The 15,568-nt window shown below is 40.6% G+C and overlaps 1 protein-coding gene across 4 annotated transcripts in view; it reads right to left on the bottom strand.

Annotated features, from left to right (window-relative positions):
• The window catches only part of LOC147105665 (cAMP-dependent protein kinase type II-beta regulatory subunit-like), a 334,744-nt gene that overhangs the window by 112,862 nt on the left and 206,314 nt on the right, over positions 1–15,568 (bottom strand). The gene's annotated exons all lie outside the window — the stretch shown is intronic.

Raw genomic sequence — 15,568 nt, 5'->3', positions numbered from 1 at the left:
GTACAGCAAAACGTTATGATGTTACATATGATTTGGGAGTATTGGGAATAAGTAACACCCAAACTAAAAATGCAGGACTCAGGCTGTACGTTTGATAATCTCCATATGTGCATTCTAAAAGATAAAACAAACAAGTACTTGCTTCTGACCTCAAGATGAAAATAACACTAGGATATTGGCAGGTCGTCAGGAATACCTTGCAGAACCTAAATGACCTGAAAGTATGGAACAGTGAAAAGTTAATGATACTACGCAGTGAGTGTACAGGATGAAGGAGGACAGGTTTGGAAAAAGTCAAATGTATTCCTACAAAGTGTACAAAACGTGGAACAAAGACAATAGAAAATAACTGTAAAGTTTTAACAAGTCACTGGATGGAATTTCAGAGAGTTATATTTCGATTACCAAAGATCCCTAACCTATTGAAAATTTATTTCAATTAACAGTGATAATTAAAAAGGATTTAACCTTAAAATACTGTTTTCGGTATCTGCTGTGCTGACTAAGTGCCCACTTATTCAGCACAGCAAGAGGTCACAGCTGCAGCACCCTTTGAGCTCAACAGATAGGCTTGTGCCACTAACAGTCTGTATTCCTGGGCCGCAACGTGAAAGATTAATGGCCATATCCCTGCCATACAAATTTCTCCTAAAAGTTATTTACATTTTGTAAAATCTTAAAAATGAGCTCTACCTACTGGATTAGTTCCAATTACTGTACATTATTTTAACATACAGTTGAGCAAAAACAATATACAGTACTTGGGAATTCTGTCACGCAGATTTTAGTATTGGCTGAGTGACAGATAATGTTTCCCACTAAGGATTATCAAAAGGGATTCTGCCCAGTTTTTTTATATTTTAAGTTTATCATCCTTTTATGGAAATCTTTAAACTCCTGGTGGTTGCTATAACTCAGCAGTTGTATTTGTGCAGATTCCAAGACAGATATAAAAATGTCAAGACATGTCAAAAACAACTCCTCACAAAACTAAACTTGCTCTCAACTAAAATGGAAAGAGTTTTACGTCAGTAAGGGTTCTGTTAAATACAAATCCTGGACCAAAGAAACCATGAGGTTTCAGTCCTTACTATATTTTAACTTACAGCAAAGTATATAGATGTAGCAGTAACATGAAGGCCATTTAAATTTTCTCCAATCTTCTGTTACCTTGAGCAGACTCAACTAATCTCGCAATACATTTTCTGTAACTGTGCAAGAATTAGACAAGAACAATGTGCCTGTATTGGGCATCAACATTAAATAGATTAAATATTATAAACAGATAGCTGGCCTGGACAGTAATGCAAAGCTACGAGACTGATGCTCTTGCAGAGAGCCAGCACGGGCTCGATGAGCCGAATGGCCTCCCTCTGTGCTGTAACCATTCTATGACTTTATGATTCTAACTGAGGGGCTCAAACAACATCAAAGTATAAAGTAATTGGAACCCCAGATTTACAAAATTCACAAGTTATTAAACTCCATGCAGGTAAAATCAAACTAGCTATTCCTATTCATTAAATCATGTGGTACATTTGCTTTATGTCACTTCACCATGTAAACCACAGTCCATTGCCAGCAAGCAAAATAAAATTGCAAGAAATCACAATTTCTACAAATTACACAAAACACCACACAAGTATTTTCCAATTAACATCCCTCCTGGTTGGGAAGACATAATCTGTTTGAGCTTCAGTTTTGTGGTGTAATCGATCATCTCAGTCCTTCAATGAGCTTCCGCTTTGACATATGCTCCAATCCACGGGATAACCTGTACAAAACAAACTATTTAAGTCATGTCTTTGGTTAATCCACAACTTTCCATGTTGCTGTAGGGGCTGGTTTCTTGTACTGCGGTACTGAACATTGATAGTTGGGTCACTGCTCCCAGCCAGACACCATCATCTGACATGAAGAAAAGATGAAAAGCTTTATTTGCAATTTATTGCTCAAACACCCTCTTTCATAGATCAGATATTTAAATTACTGCTATAAGCAAACAGCTTCTGCATAGTCCACATCATTTTTCCACTCATGTACGTTTATGAAAACAAATAATTCCAACATACAATTGAACAGCAAGGAACCCAATCAAGCCATATTTGTGGTTTTAGTATCTACATTAATGAACCTGCATTTGTTGCCATTTTTACTATGGATACAGACATCAAAGACATATTTCCCTAACAACTTCACAGAAACCACTAATTAATATCACATCATGAATCCAAAACATGAATCATTCGATACACTGAACTGCACAGAGACTGAATTGCTAATATGTGTACAAAATAACCTAATTGTGTTCCCCTGCCCCTCACCCAGGTCATTTGAAATGAAAGGCATGCTGTTCAAATGTTGGAGAAATAGCCTGCTGAAAATAAACTATGCTCAAGAGGGACAGAATTTAAAAACAACTTTGCGTGGACATTAAAAAAGAGATGTTTATTCAACCATTACTTTAACGCTGTTTGAAATTCTCTTTCTAAGCCCTTCCACCTTACTCTATCTCTCTCTATCTTCAAAACACATCTCTTCAGTCACATCTTTGGCTACCTTCCCTAGTTCTTTCATACCTTGTTTGGTGTCCCTTGCTGCACTTCCCATCCAGTGATCCACCGCGAGACATTTTGCTACATTAAGGACACATGGGTAGAGTTTCTGCTTTGGGCACAAGCGAGAAATTGCACCCAAAATGCGCTGGTTAGGTTACACTTTAAGTTTCTGCTAAAATTTGCATAATCAAAAACGTAAAATCATCCATGAGCCAGCACAATCGGGCAGCATATTCGAATGTAATTGTTTCTTCTTTTTTCCCCTCTTTCCATTATAAAGTATTCCTTGGTGTATTTAAAAGTGGTAACCTAGTCCAGTTTTATTAATACAGCTGAAAATGAGTTTGTCACCAAACATAAGTATTTTTTAATAAGGATGACCAGTCCTCCGCCTGTGAGTAACACGATTTAAAATGACTGAAAATGACTTTATAAAAATTATACTAAACCATTTAAAAAGTTTCATTTGTGTATGTTAGTCAGTTTCTTAGTATATTAAATAATTTTTGATACAAAAAAATGCCTTTTTTTATTATTCATTCATGGGACGTGGGCATTTATTGCCCATTTCTTCCCTAGTTGTCCTCGAGAAGTTGGTGATGAGCCACCTTATTGAATACAACTGAGTGGGAGAGGGCAGTTAAGAGTCAACCACATTATGCAAATTGGCATAGGGACAAACAGATTTGAGGCTTAAATGCGTGGCTCAAAGAGTGGTGTGGGAGGAAGGGGGTTTCGGTTCATGGGGCAATGGCACCATTACTGGGGAAAGAGGGAGCTGTTCCGTTGGGACGGGCTCCACTTAAATCGGGCTGGGACCAGTGTCCAAATAACTAGGGCAGTAGACAGGGCTTTAAACTAACGAAGGGGGGCGGTGGGGAGAGGAGGATTCAGGAAAGAGTAAATTTAAAAGCAGGGAGACAAATGTCAAGGCTCTAGAGCAGAGTAGAGTTTGGGGTCAAAATAAGCAGTGGGTCATGACGGAAGGGACAGAGAGAGTATCAAAGGTATGAAGGCATCAGTCCCGCATTGGACTCATAAGTCACCTGAGAACTCATTTTTAATGTGGAAGCACGTCATCCTCAGTTCCGAGGGACTGCCCAAGAAGGTGGTGGCATCAGTGACTAAGGTGACATCAGGGGAAAAGAGAAATAAGTCAAAGCTAAAGGAACTATATCTGAATGCGCGAAGCATTCGCAACAAAACAGGTGAATGAATAGCGCAGATAGAGATTAACAGGTTTGATCTAACAGCCATAACGGAGAGGTGGTTGCAAAGTGGCCAAGGTTGGGAATTAAACAGGATACATAACTTTTAGAAGGGAAAGGCAAAATGGAAAAGGAGGAGGGGTGGCCCTGATAACAAAGAATGGTATAAAGACAGTAAAGAGAAAGGATCTTAGCTCCGAAAATCAAGTAGTAGAATCAGTTTGGGTGGCGCTAAGAAACAGCAAGGGGCAGAAAACATTGGTGCGAGTTGTTTATAGGTCCCCAAACAATAGTTGTAATGTAGGGCAGAGTATGAATCAGGAAATTAGAGGCGCATGTAACAAGGGTAATACAGTGATCATGGGGGACTTTAAACTGGGCAAACCAAATTTGCAGTAATAGTGTGGAGGACGAATTCATGGAATGTATGCAAGATAGTTTTCTAGATCAGTATGTTGAGGAACCAACTGGGGAACAGGCTATTTTAATCTACTATTGTGCATCGAGAAAGGGTTAATTAATAACCTTGTAGTAAAGAGGCCTTTAGGGAAGTGACCATAATGGTAGAATTTTATATTGAGTTTGAAAATGACTTGGTTAAATCTGAAACTAGGGTCTTAAATCTAAACAAAGCAAGCTAAGTAGGTATGAGGGGCGAGTTCGCTAATGTAGATTGGGAAACTACATTAAAAGGTACGACAGTGGACGAGCAATGGCTCGCATTTAAAGAATTAATACATAATTTACAACAAATATACATTCCTTTAAGGCACAAAAACCCCACAGGAAAAGTGCTCCCACCTTGGCTAACAAGAGAAGTTAAAGATAGTATCAGATCAAAGGAAGAGGCTTATAATGCTGCCAAAAAGTGTAGTAAGCCCAAGGGTTGGGAGGATTTTAGAATTCAGCAAAGGAGGACCAAGAAATTGATAAAGAAAGGGAAAATAGAATGAGAGTAAACTAACGAGAGACATAAACACAGACTGTAAAAGCTTCTATAGGTATGTAAAAAGGAAAAGATTAGCAAAAGTAAATGTAGGTCTCTTGCAGGCTGAGACAGGAGAAATTATAATGGGGAATAAGGAAATAGCAGAAAAATTAAACAAATATTTTGTGTCTGTCTTCACAGAAGAAGATACAAAAAAACTTCCCGGAAATAGCGGAGAACCAAGGGTCTAGCGAGAATGAGAAACTGAAAGAAATTAGGATTAGTAAAAAAAAAAAATAGTACTGGAGAAATTAATGGGACTGAAAGCCAATAAATCCCCATGACCTGATTGTCTACATCCTAGGGGTTTGAAAGAGGTGGCGATAGAGATAGTGGATGCATTGGTTGTCATTTTCCAAAATTCCATAGATTCTAGAACAGTTCCCGCAGATTGGAAGGTAGCAAATGTAACCCCACTATTTAAGAAAGGAGGGAAGAGAGAAAACAGGGAACTACAAACCAGTTAGCCTGACATCAGTAGTAGGGAAAATGCTAGAATCTATTATTACCGACATGGTAACAGGGCACTTAGAAAATAATAATAGGATTGGGCAGAGTCAACATGGATTTATGAAAGGGAAATTGCGTTTGACTAATCTGTTAGAGTTTTTTTGAGGTTGTAATTAGTAGAATAGAAAAGGGGGAAACCAGTGGATGTGGTGTATTTGGATTTTCAGAAGGCATTCGATAAGGTGCCATACAAGAGGTTATTAAACAAAATTAGAGCTCATGGGGTTGGGGGTAATATACTAGCATGGATTGAGGATTGGTTAACGGACAGAAAACAGAAGGAATAAACGGGTCACTTTCAGGTTGGCAGGCTGTAACTCGTGGTATACCGCAAGGATCAGTGCTTGGGCCTCAGCTATTAACAATCTACAGGAAACTCTTTTATCCGGTACCGACGGGACCGGCGTGGTGCCGGTTGATCAAAAAGTCCGGATTACAGAGAGGTATACTTACTAAGGTACGAGAGCCCCGTACACGGCCACAGATCCAGGCGTCCGTCCCTGTTGCATGGCAACAGGTGCAGGAACCCTGGTTACACGGCCACAGATCCAGGAACCTCGGTTACGCAGCCACTAATGTGAAGTAAAACTTACCTAAACCTACTCCTGAATTTTGCCGGTTGAGAGAGATCTCCGGTTATTTAGGTGCCGGTACAAAGAGTTTCCTGTACATCAATGATATGGGTGAGGGGACCAAATGTAATATATCCACGTTTGCTGATGATACAAAGCTGGGTGGGAATATAAGTTGTGAGGAGGATGCAAGGGGGGCTGCAAGGGGATATGGACAAGCTAATTGAGTGGGCAAGAACATGGCAAATGGAATATAATGTGGAGAAATGTGAAGTTATCCACTTTGGTCGGAAAAATAGAAAAGCAGAGCATTTTTTAAATGGTGAGAGATTGGGAAATGTTGGTGTTCAGTGGGGCCTGGGTGTCCTTGTGCACAAATCACTGAAAGTTAACATGCAGGTACAGCAAGCAATTAGGAAAGCAAATGGTATGTTGGCCTTTATTACAAGAGGATTTGAGTATAAGAGTAAAGACATCTTACTGCAGTCACACCTGGAGTATTGTGTACAGTTTTGGTCTCCTTACCTAAGGAAGGATATACTTGCCATAGTATAGGGAGTGCAACGAAGGTTCACCAGACTGGTTCCTGGGATGGGGGGGCATTGTCCTAGGAGGAGAGATTGAGTAGACTAGAGCTATATTCTCTGGAGTTTAGAAGAATGAGAGGTGATCTCATTGAAACATACAAAATTATTGTAGGGCTTAACAGGGTAGATGCAGGGAGGATGTTTCCCCTGGCTGGGGAGTCCAGAACCAAGGGTCACAGTCTCAGAATAAGGAGTCGGCCATTTAGGACTGAGATGAGGAGAAATTTCGCCACTCAGAGGGTGGTGAATCTTTGCAATTCCCTACCCCAGAGGGCTGTGGAGGCTCAGTGGAGTATATTCAAGATAGAGATCGATAGATTTTTGTAAATTAAGGGAATCAAGGGATAAGCAGATAGTGCAGAAAAATGGAGATGAGGTAGAAGATCAGCCATGATCTTACTGAATGGCGGAGCAGGCTCGAAGGGCCAAATGACCTGATCCTGCTCCTATTTCTTAAGTTCTTGCTGTGGGTCTGGAGTCAGATATAGGCCAGACTGGGTAAGGACGGCAGATTTCCTTCCCTAAAAAGGACATTAGTGAACCATATGGGTTTTTACAACAATCCGGTAGTTTCATGGTCACCATTACTGGTACTAGCTTTTATTCCAGATTTATTTAAATGAATTGAATTTAAATTCCCCAGCTGCCATGTTGGGATTTGAACTCACGTCTCTGGATCATTAGTCCAGGCCTCTGGATTACTAGTGCAGTAACATAACCACTATGCTACCATACCCCAGCCTACTAGTGCCTGTACACCGAAGAAAATTAGCATTATTTGAAGAGCCTTCCCGAACCAGGACAATCGGCAGAATCCCGCATCGACCAGGGGGTGTGGCCTGATTCAGTCAAATTCAAATCAAATCAAATCAACTTTTGTCATTGTTAGTGCACAAGTGCAGTACAACAAAATGTAGGCTTGCGGCTCCCGAGAGTGTACATTTAGATTAAGTGAACCAGCGTAAAAGTTTGTGGAAAGCACGAGCTCAAGTGGTTTGGGGCAAAACTCACTTACGTTTAAAATTCCCACATTTTTTGCACTGGTTCTGCCGTTCCTGCCTGGATTGTGCTGATATAACAAGCGGAAACTCGACCCCACTATACAAGTACAAGATATTGCTATAGGGAACATGAAGCTCCAATTGGAGTCTATTGTGATTTCTTCTCATACAACTTAGGTTTGCATAATCAAGAATATAATATATTCCAGTAAAACACTACAAAAGATTAAATATTATTCTGTGAATGGAGACCACATAACTGGTGAGTTATGTATCTCCTTTCCTTGTAAGGAAATATAGTATTCTACAACGTCATCAGCATTAGGGTTGCAAAATTCAGGGAATTTTTAAGAGGAAACTTTCCATGGGAATTTTTGGGAATTTAGAGTTTTTTTGCACACTGATGGTTATTGTCTCTGACCCTTATTATCTTTGTCATCAAAATAGACAAACTGTTCCATACAAATAAAAACAGGCTTTCAAAACTTTATTTAGGTTATAATTTTGAACTTCATTGAACCCCCACAAAAAGACCCATCTAAAATAAAAAAGAGCGTTAGCTTACTTAGCCTGTAATTTGTCCTTATTTTTGTCCCTTTGAGTCTTCTACTCATGAGTCTTCCACTCACCATTGCTCTTCCTGATTCTCTGACTCTGGCTCTGACGTATCCACTTCCTCCTCTGTGTTGGACACTTCTGTATCTGGCTGAATAAGTTGTAGGTTCGTCCGGATAGCCACCAGTTTCTCCACTCTCTTGATAGTCAGCCTGTTGTGCACCTTTGTATGCGTATTCCCAAAAAGTGACCAGTTTCGTTCAGAGGCCGCTGATGAAGGTGGGATTTGGAGTATCACCGATGCAATGGGTGACAGGGCCTCAGATGCACAAAGTCCCTTCCACCAAGTACGTGCACTGATATGCTTGCATGATTCCCATATCCTGTCCCCATTCCAAAGGCCTTGCTTGGTAGAGAACTTTGCCAGACTTCCCAGAACTTTGCCCACGTCCAGATTGAGGTGGCGAGAGAGGGTAGAAATCACACCGAGTACTGTTGATCTGTTCTCCAGAAAGTATTGTTCTCCCAACATGCTTTGGGTCCAGCATGTATGCTGCAGCATGAATCGGCTTGACACAAAATTCTTGACGCGTCTGTATGAATTGAACAATTGCCTTCTCCTCTGCTTTGAGCTGCAGGGAGGTGGGTAGGGCAATGTTGATTTGTTCTTTTAAATCAGCAAAAAGCCTGAGAACATCTGACAAGACAGCGTCATCGCCTTCAATCTGAGCAATTGCAGATGCTACTGGTGAGAGTAGTTTAAGGCTGCTAACCACTCTCTCCCAAAACACATCAAACAGCAGTATTTTCTTGATGGTGGTTTCCATATCCCCAGACTGGGATATTGCCATTTCTTGCAGCGACTCCTTACCCTCCAGAAGGCTGTTGTACATTATGACAACGCCTCCCCATCTAGTGTTGCTGGGCAGCTTCAGTGTGGTGTTCTTGTTCTTTGTCATTTGCTTGGAGTTGTAGGTTGCTGCAACTACCTGTTTTCCCCTGACATACTTAACAACTTGCTTGGCTCTCTTGTACAGTGCTTCCATGGTTCTCAAACCCATGATGTCCTTGAGGAGCAGGTTGAGCCCATGAGCTGCGCACCCAATAGACGTAATATGAGGGTAGGCCTCCTCCACTTGAGCCCAAGCAGCCTTCATATTCGCAGCATTGTCAGTAACTACTGCAAAGATCTTTTGTGATCCAAGATCGTTGATGACCGCTTTCAGCTCATCAGCAATGTATGTGCTTGTGTGTCTGTTGTCCTTTGTGTCTGTGTTCTTGAAGAACACTGGGAGAGGAGTGGAGACGATGTAGTTTATGATGCCCTCCCCTCGTACATTTGACCACCCATCGGAGATAACTGCAACACAGTCTGCCATCTCTATTGTTTCTTTGAGCTTTCCTCGGACTCTTGTTATACTCAGCCTCCAGCAAATAAGTAGACAAAGCATGTCTGGTGGGAGGACAGTATGCAGGGCGAATAACATTGAAAAATCTCTTCCAGTACACATTGGCTGTGAGCATGAGGGGTGAGCCTGTCGCATATACAGCTCGAGCAAGGCACTCATCTGCATTCTTCTGGCTATGGTTATCCATTGTATCAAAGAACCTTCCAAGTGGGCCAAGAGTTGCTGATGATAAGGAGCCTGATGCTGAATGTGAACCATCATCTTCTTGAATGGAAGCAGAGGAACGCTGGGCTGACTGCTGTGAGTTTTGAGTGAAGTTGTTGCATTTGGATAAATGCTGCTGCATCTTTGTGGCATTCTTTACATATGGCTTTGTACAGTGTTTCCATCTTTAATGCCTGGGGTAAAATGCTTCCACACATCCGACGGTAAATGTGGCATTGTTCTATTCAGAGAAATAAAGGGCATTCGTCTCTGTGTCGAACTGCGGTCAATCAGTACGATTGCAAAGGGTGAGTAAATTTTTCCTGATGTTCCATGTGATGGAAGCATGACCTGTGCACGCACGACACTACATCACCAATAGATGGAGCTAATCGCTCATCCAACCAATCAGGACACATTTGTTCACAGTCACACACAAAACTTGTAATTATTAAAACAAGCCAAGTAAGATAAACATATATTGATTAAGAAATTCCTTAATAATTAAGATTCCATCTCTGTGTAATTTTAAGAGAGGACCTGTGAAAAAAAAAGAAATACAAAAAAAACAATATTATGCTAGCATTTGCTTTTTTGGGCAAAATTCCCAAGCTAAACTTCCCATGGAAAATTTCCGGAAATTTCCCGGAAACTTTCCACCCCTTCGCAACCCTAATCAGCATTATCTGCTTTTTTGTACAACATAAATTTATATGTAAGAAGTCACACAACACCAGGTTATAGTCCAACAGTTTTATTTGAAATCACAAGCTTCAAATAAAACTGTTGGACTATAACCTGGTGTTGTGTGACTTCTTACATTTGTCCACGCCAGTCCAACACCAGCATCTCCACACCATAAATTTATATGATGGAGTTAAAATTTTCAAATATTTTACAACAACAACTTGTATTTATATAGCACCTTTAACGTAATAAAAAGTCGACACCAAGTCACAAAAGGAGAAATTAGGGCAGGGGACCAAAATCTTGGTCCAAGAGATAGGCTTTACAGAGCATCTTAAAGGAGGAGAGGTGTAGCGAGGCAGAGAGGTTTAGGCAGGGAATTCCAGAGCTTAGGGCCTAGGCAACAGAAGGCACAGCCACCAATGGTTGAGCGATTATAATCAGGGATGCTCAAGAGGGTAGAATTAGAGGAGCAGAGATATCTCGGAGTTGTGGGGCTGAAGGAGATTACACCGATAGGGAGGGGCGAGGCCATGGAGGGATTTGAAAACATGAATGAAAATTTTGAAGTCGAGGCATTGCTTAACGGGGAGCCAATGTAGGTCAGCGAGCACAGGGGTGATGCGTGAACGGAACTTGGTGCGAGTTAGGACATGGGCAGCCGAATTTTGGATCACCTCAAGTTTACGTAGGATATAATGTGGGAGGCCAGGCAGGAGTGCGTTGAAATAGTCAAGTCTTTATTGATCTGGTACCTATTCATTGCATTAAGTGTAATATGCAGTGGCACCTCACGAGTAGGTAGGAGTAATAGTCATCGTGATACACGTCATGTTGCCCTTTGTGTGTAGAGGTTCCAGTGACCAGGTGCAAACTGATCATAAGGATGCGATTTTGATAGGTGCTTTATTTTGTTCAGCTTTATTTACCTTGTAGTTGTACAAGTTTGTTGTGGGTTTGAAGTGAATTTAGGTTCTGCCAATATGCAAAATATACAGAAATTGTAATCACAAAGGAAGATTCCGTGGATTGCAGTTTAGCACTCACCAATAGTGAAACTAGTTAAGACACTTTTAAAAAAAAATACTAGATGAAGGGCCCGCAAGAACACAGTCGAGATTCTTACGTGGCAGAAAACAATGCATCAACCATTGCATTATTAGCTACACAAGTTGTATAAATATTAATGTCAACAAGATTCTGGCAATTTTGTTCACACCACAATATTAGCTTTCAAAATCAAATGGATCCTTTGGCATTTTAAAAGTTGGAGTTTTACTAATTTTCCAGTGACACTAATTTTTTAATTTAACATGTACCATTCTACATGACAACATGGATCAGAAACCAAGGCTAATTTTACATGGGAAAGAAAAGTCTTGATGAAAATAGGCCTCAAAAAAAGTTTTTTTTGTCTATGGCATGGAATTTGCTGCAATGACTTCCTCACTGCAGTACTATGTGAAGACCCTCAGAAGCACATGGAAAGAGCTGATCATAGCCTACATTACACAGACCTTGAATTGGAGGTTTCCAAAATCAAATCTGACAGTGAGGCTTAAAATGTGATATTAATTACAATGGCCCAGATAAGATGAACTACTCTGCTATCTTTAAGCTGAAGTTCTTAAGAACTGCTGAGAGGGGAACACATGACATTATGAATGAATCTAACCTGAAACTGCCAAAGGGAGAAGCACATCCTTATATAACCAAGATTTAATATAGTCCAGAGAAAAAAAGTGACGTTAGAAAAGTTGTTAGAAAAAGAGACTGCTGTTACAGGTACTCAGTTAAAAACTTTTGGAAGAACAATTACTACCAGAAAGCCAGGGTATTTAAATTTATGAACAGGAGTATGGTGTGTGTGCATACTTCTACAACAGTGGGCCAAGCACCGTTACCTGACCATCAGGAGGTGACTAGGTTCAAGGACACAGCAATGAAATATGAAATAATCAATCTTCACATCAGTTAATAACATAGACTAAATACTAATGAGCTTTGGCACATCAGAAAACAGCACCTCTGATCAGGAATAGGGAACCATCTATGTTAGGAGTAACAATTAGTTACAAACAGGCCAACTTTATCTTTTGGATGATGTTAAACCTCTCCAGTGAGCAGAAACGATCCCACAGCACTATTCAACGAGGAGTTCTCCGAGTGTCCTGGGCAACATTTATCCCTCAATCAACATCATTAAAAAAAGTTTAATTGGTCATTTATCTCAGTGCTGTTTGCGATACATTGCCGAGCACAAATTGGTGCCACATTTGCTTACATTACAAGTGACTACACTTCAAAAGCACTTCATTGGCTGTGAAGCACTGAAAAGCACTATACAAATGCAAGCTTGCTCTTTCTAGGATATTGGCATGAACAGCTAACAGTAATTAGTTATTTTTAAAATGGAAGATTGCACATGAAAAATTATCCTCCCGGGGTCATTGTAAAATACCATGCAAAAGGCTAATTGGACACTGGCTAATTGGGCTGAAGAGAGCAAGAGAATTATTCAATCCCAGAGCTTTTAGCACAGAGCTCTATGCAAGCCAACAAGCTGCACAATGTTAAAACTGTTTACAGTGAACCAAGACAACACTAGGTTCAGACTCCATGTAATGCAGCAAACTTCTTGAGCAGCGATATATAAACAGGGATTCAAAAAGGTTGGAATTATAGAGAAACCACTAAACCTGCCTAAATGAAGACGACTTCCCAAAGGAGTTTTAAAAGTTTCTTTGTAGCGGATTCTACAAGAGTGAGCAGTGCTCTGCTCCGGACTAGATTGAGTTGTTCCATTCAGACAGTGGCAATGAGCTCCTTGGCACTGGTCCTGTTCAGTTAACACACCAATACCTTTTTTGGGGAGAATCCCAGGTAAAGGTCTGAAGCCTGCCGATCAGGACACAATCAAGGTTGAAAACAGCAGGACAAAAAGGGGCAGGGTAAATCAGGTAGAGATTAAACGACAAAAATATGGGTCTAGATTATATGAAAATGAGATCCACAGTTTTGAGGTACTGGGAAAGATGTGCTGAAGAACAAAAGAGAAGGCAAAAAAAGAGATAGGATAAAGTTAGAGTGTGATTGCAAGAATGAGACAATGTTACCAAGTGATTCATAAAGCTCTACCACACATTGACTATTGCTCCCACACTGCAAATTTTATTTTTGTATTGCACGCTTATTGCAATATTTTACATTTTGGTTAACAGCTATGATTTGCTTTGCATACCAAAACAAGAATGGGAAGAGACAGGCTGTTTTAATGGCAGCATTAAAAGGTTAACATTAGTTTTAAAATACTGTAACCAAAATTAGAGAAGGTAGACTGGTATGTCCAAAAGTGAAGCAGATGGCAGAATAACATTTGGAATTACATAGGAGTGCAACGTGTGGCAATGGCTGATCTGACTACAGAGAACTTCTAGGACATCTGTCTTGTCATTTTTAATCAGGCTCAGCCACATATCCAAAAACAGCATTAAAATCATACCGGCAAAGCGCATCCAATGCTCTGATCCAAGGTATGATGCAATTATAACACTGATTATGCCTTTCCACCTCCTCCTCTTTTATGACCCTCCTTAAAACCCATCTCTTTGCAAAAGCTTTTGATCATCTCTTCTGCTAGCTCCTTCTTCAGCTCCATTCCACCACCTCCCTCCCATTATGCTGCTGTCAAGTGCCTTGGGATGTTTTTATACATTAATGCATCGTATAAACATGTTATGTCTACACACACTTCCATTATAAATTACTACATCCACAATGAAGATGGAAACTGCCTATGTAAACTTGCCATTCTGTAATTACATCCTCCACCAGTGCAAGCACAGCAGCACCACCACTGGCAGAAGAGTTTCGATCGCCTAGATGGGTCGGAGAGGAATTTCCCAGATTTTTTCTCCCAAATTGGCCATTGGGTTTTTTATCTGGTTTTTCGCCTCTCCCAGGAGGTCACATGGGTTCGGGTGGAATGGAGAGTGATAGAAGATTTGAGGTTGGGATCAGATCAGCCATGATCTTATTGAATGGTGGAGCAGGCTCGAGGGGCCGATTGGCCTACTCCTGCTCCTATTTCTTGTTATGTTCTAAGACTGGAGTAACAGTGTGACACGTTTACATAAGATCTTTCATTATAAATATGAACAAGGAATTTATAATGGAGATATAAAAATAAGTGCAGAATGTATGACTAAAATAGGGATGCGCTGGTCCTATTATACCCTACCATCTAATTCCACTTCATCTGAAGACGACACTTGGTCTCAACTCCCCATGTACAATGCTATGGGAGATCGGCTAATATAATCAGTTTTGACATATTGAGTTTGCTTCCTACTACACACAACTGATTGCAACATTAACTTGTGATAACATTGTTTGAGGTCAGTGGTTTGTGATTCCCTGCTGAACCCCTAGTTGCAGATCAGTTATTAACAAAGAGCTCTTATGTTACTGATTAAGTCTCCTGGACATAAAGCTCCATCTGCAAGAAGTGCATTTACCTCCTCCTGAACTGCTGGATCACTGCTAATAATGGACATTTAATCCTTGAAAAGTCTCATCCATTAAGGATTATGTTGCCTCCACAACTTCTCCAATCCACAAATGAGAAACCTTGAGCACATCTTTAGAGAGAGGTTTTTTTGCACAAGTTTACACTTTTTCTCAGGACATGGTTTGATACACGGAACAATACAGATTTCACAATACCTGCAGGTACATATATTGAGTCATAAACAGTTCTATACAATAGGTGAGGGAAGTACAGTGACAGAATTAGGATCTCGCCTTAGGATTCAGGAGCTGAGTTATTGACAGAGAGTTGGGGGGGGGGGGGGGGGAGAGGAAGGGGATAAAGAGAAAAGAGTGATAGACTTCAATTATGTCAGGCAAGATGCTGAAGTACCATTACAATATATAGACTTAGATTACAGTAATGCTTTATATAAAAAGCAAAAAAAAACCTGGTTAAGAACTGTCTGTATAATGACCCGGTTAACTCCAGTCCCCGCGTGAATTAAACATTCCACTAGCACAGTTGCAGCAACTCAATCAATTGCCTATCAGCCTTCTTGCTCAGTTGGTTTCGAACACTGCCACCAAATTAACGAGCTTGCCCCCAACTAAAAAGTATCACAGAACATGTAGAAAACCACCCAGCACATCAGATCTGGCGGATGTTCTGTCCCCAAACCCATCGTATATCACCAGTGGTGCATTGGTCAACGCTGCCCCCACCACCCCCACCAACTTACCCAGCACTGAAAACGATTT

The sequence above is a fragment of the Somniosus microcephalus genome, chromosome 17, assembly GCF_052327205.1.
Source record: "Somniosus microcephalus isolate GS21.2 chromosome 17, FLI_Smic_1.0, whole genome shotgun sequence".
Classification (NCBI taxonomy): domain Eukaryota; kingdom Metazoa; phylum Chordata; class Chondrichthyes; order Squaliformes; family Somniosidae; genus Somniosus; species Somniosus microcephalus.
Note: the sequence above shows the minus strand (reverse complement) of the source record. Positions and strands in the feature narration are given on the sequence as shown.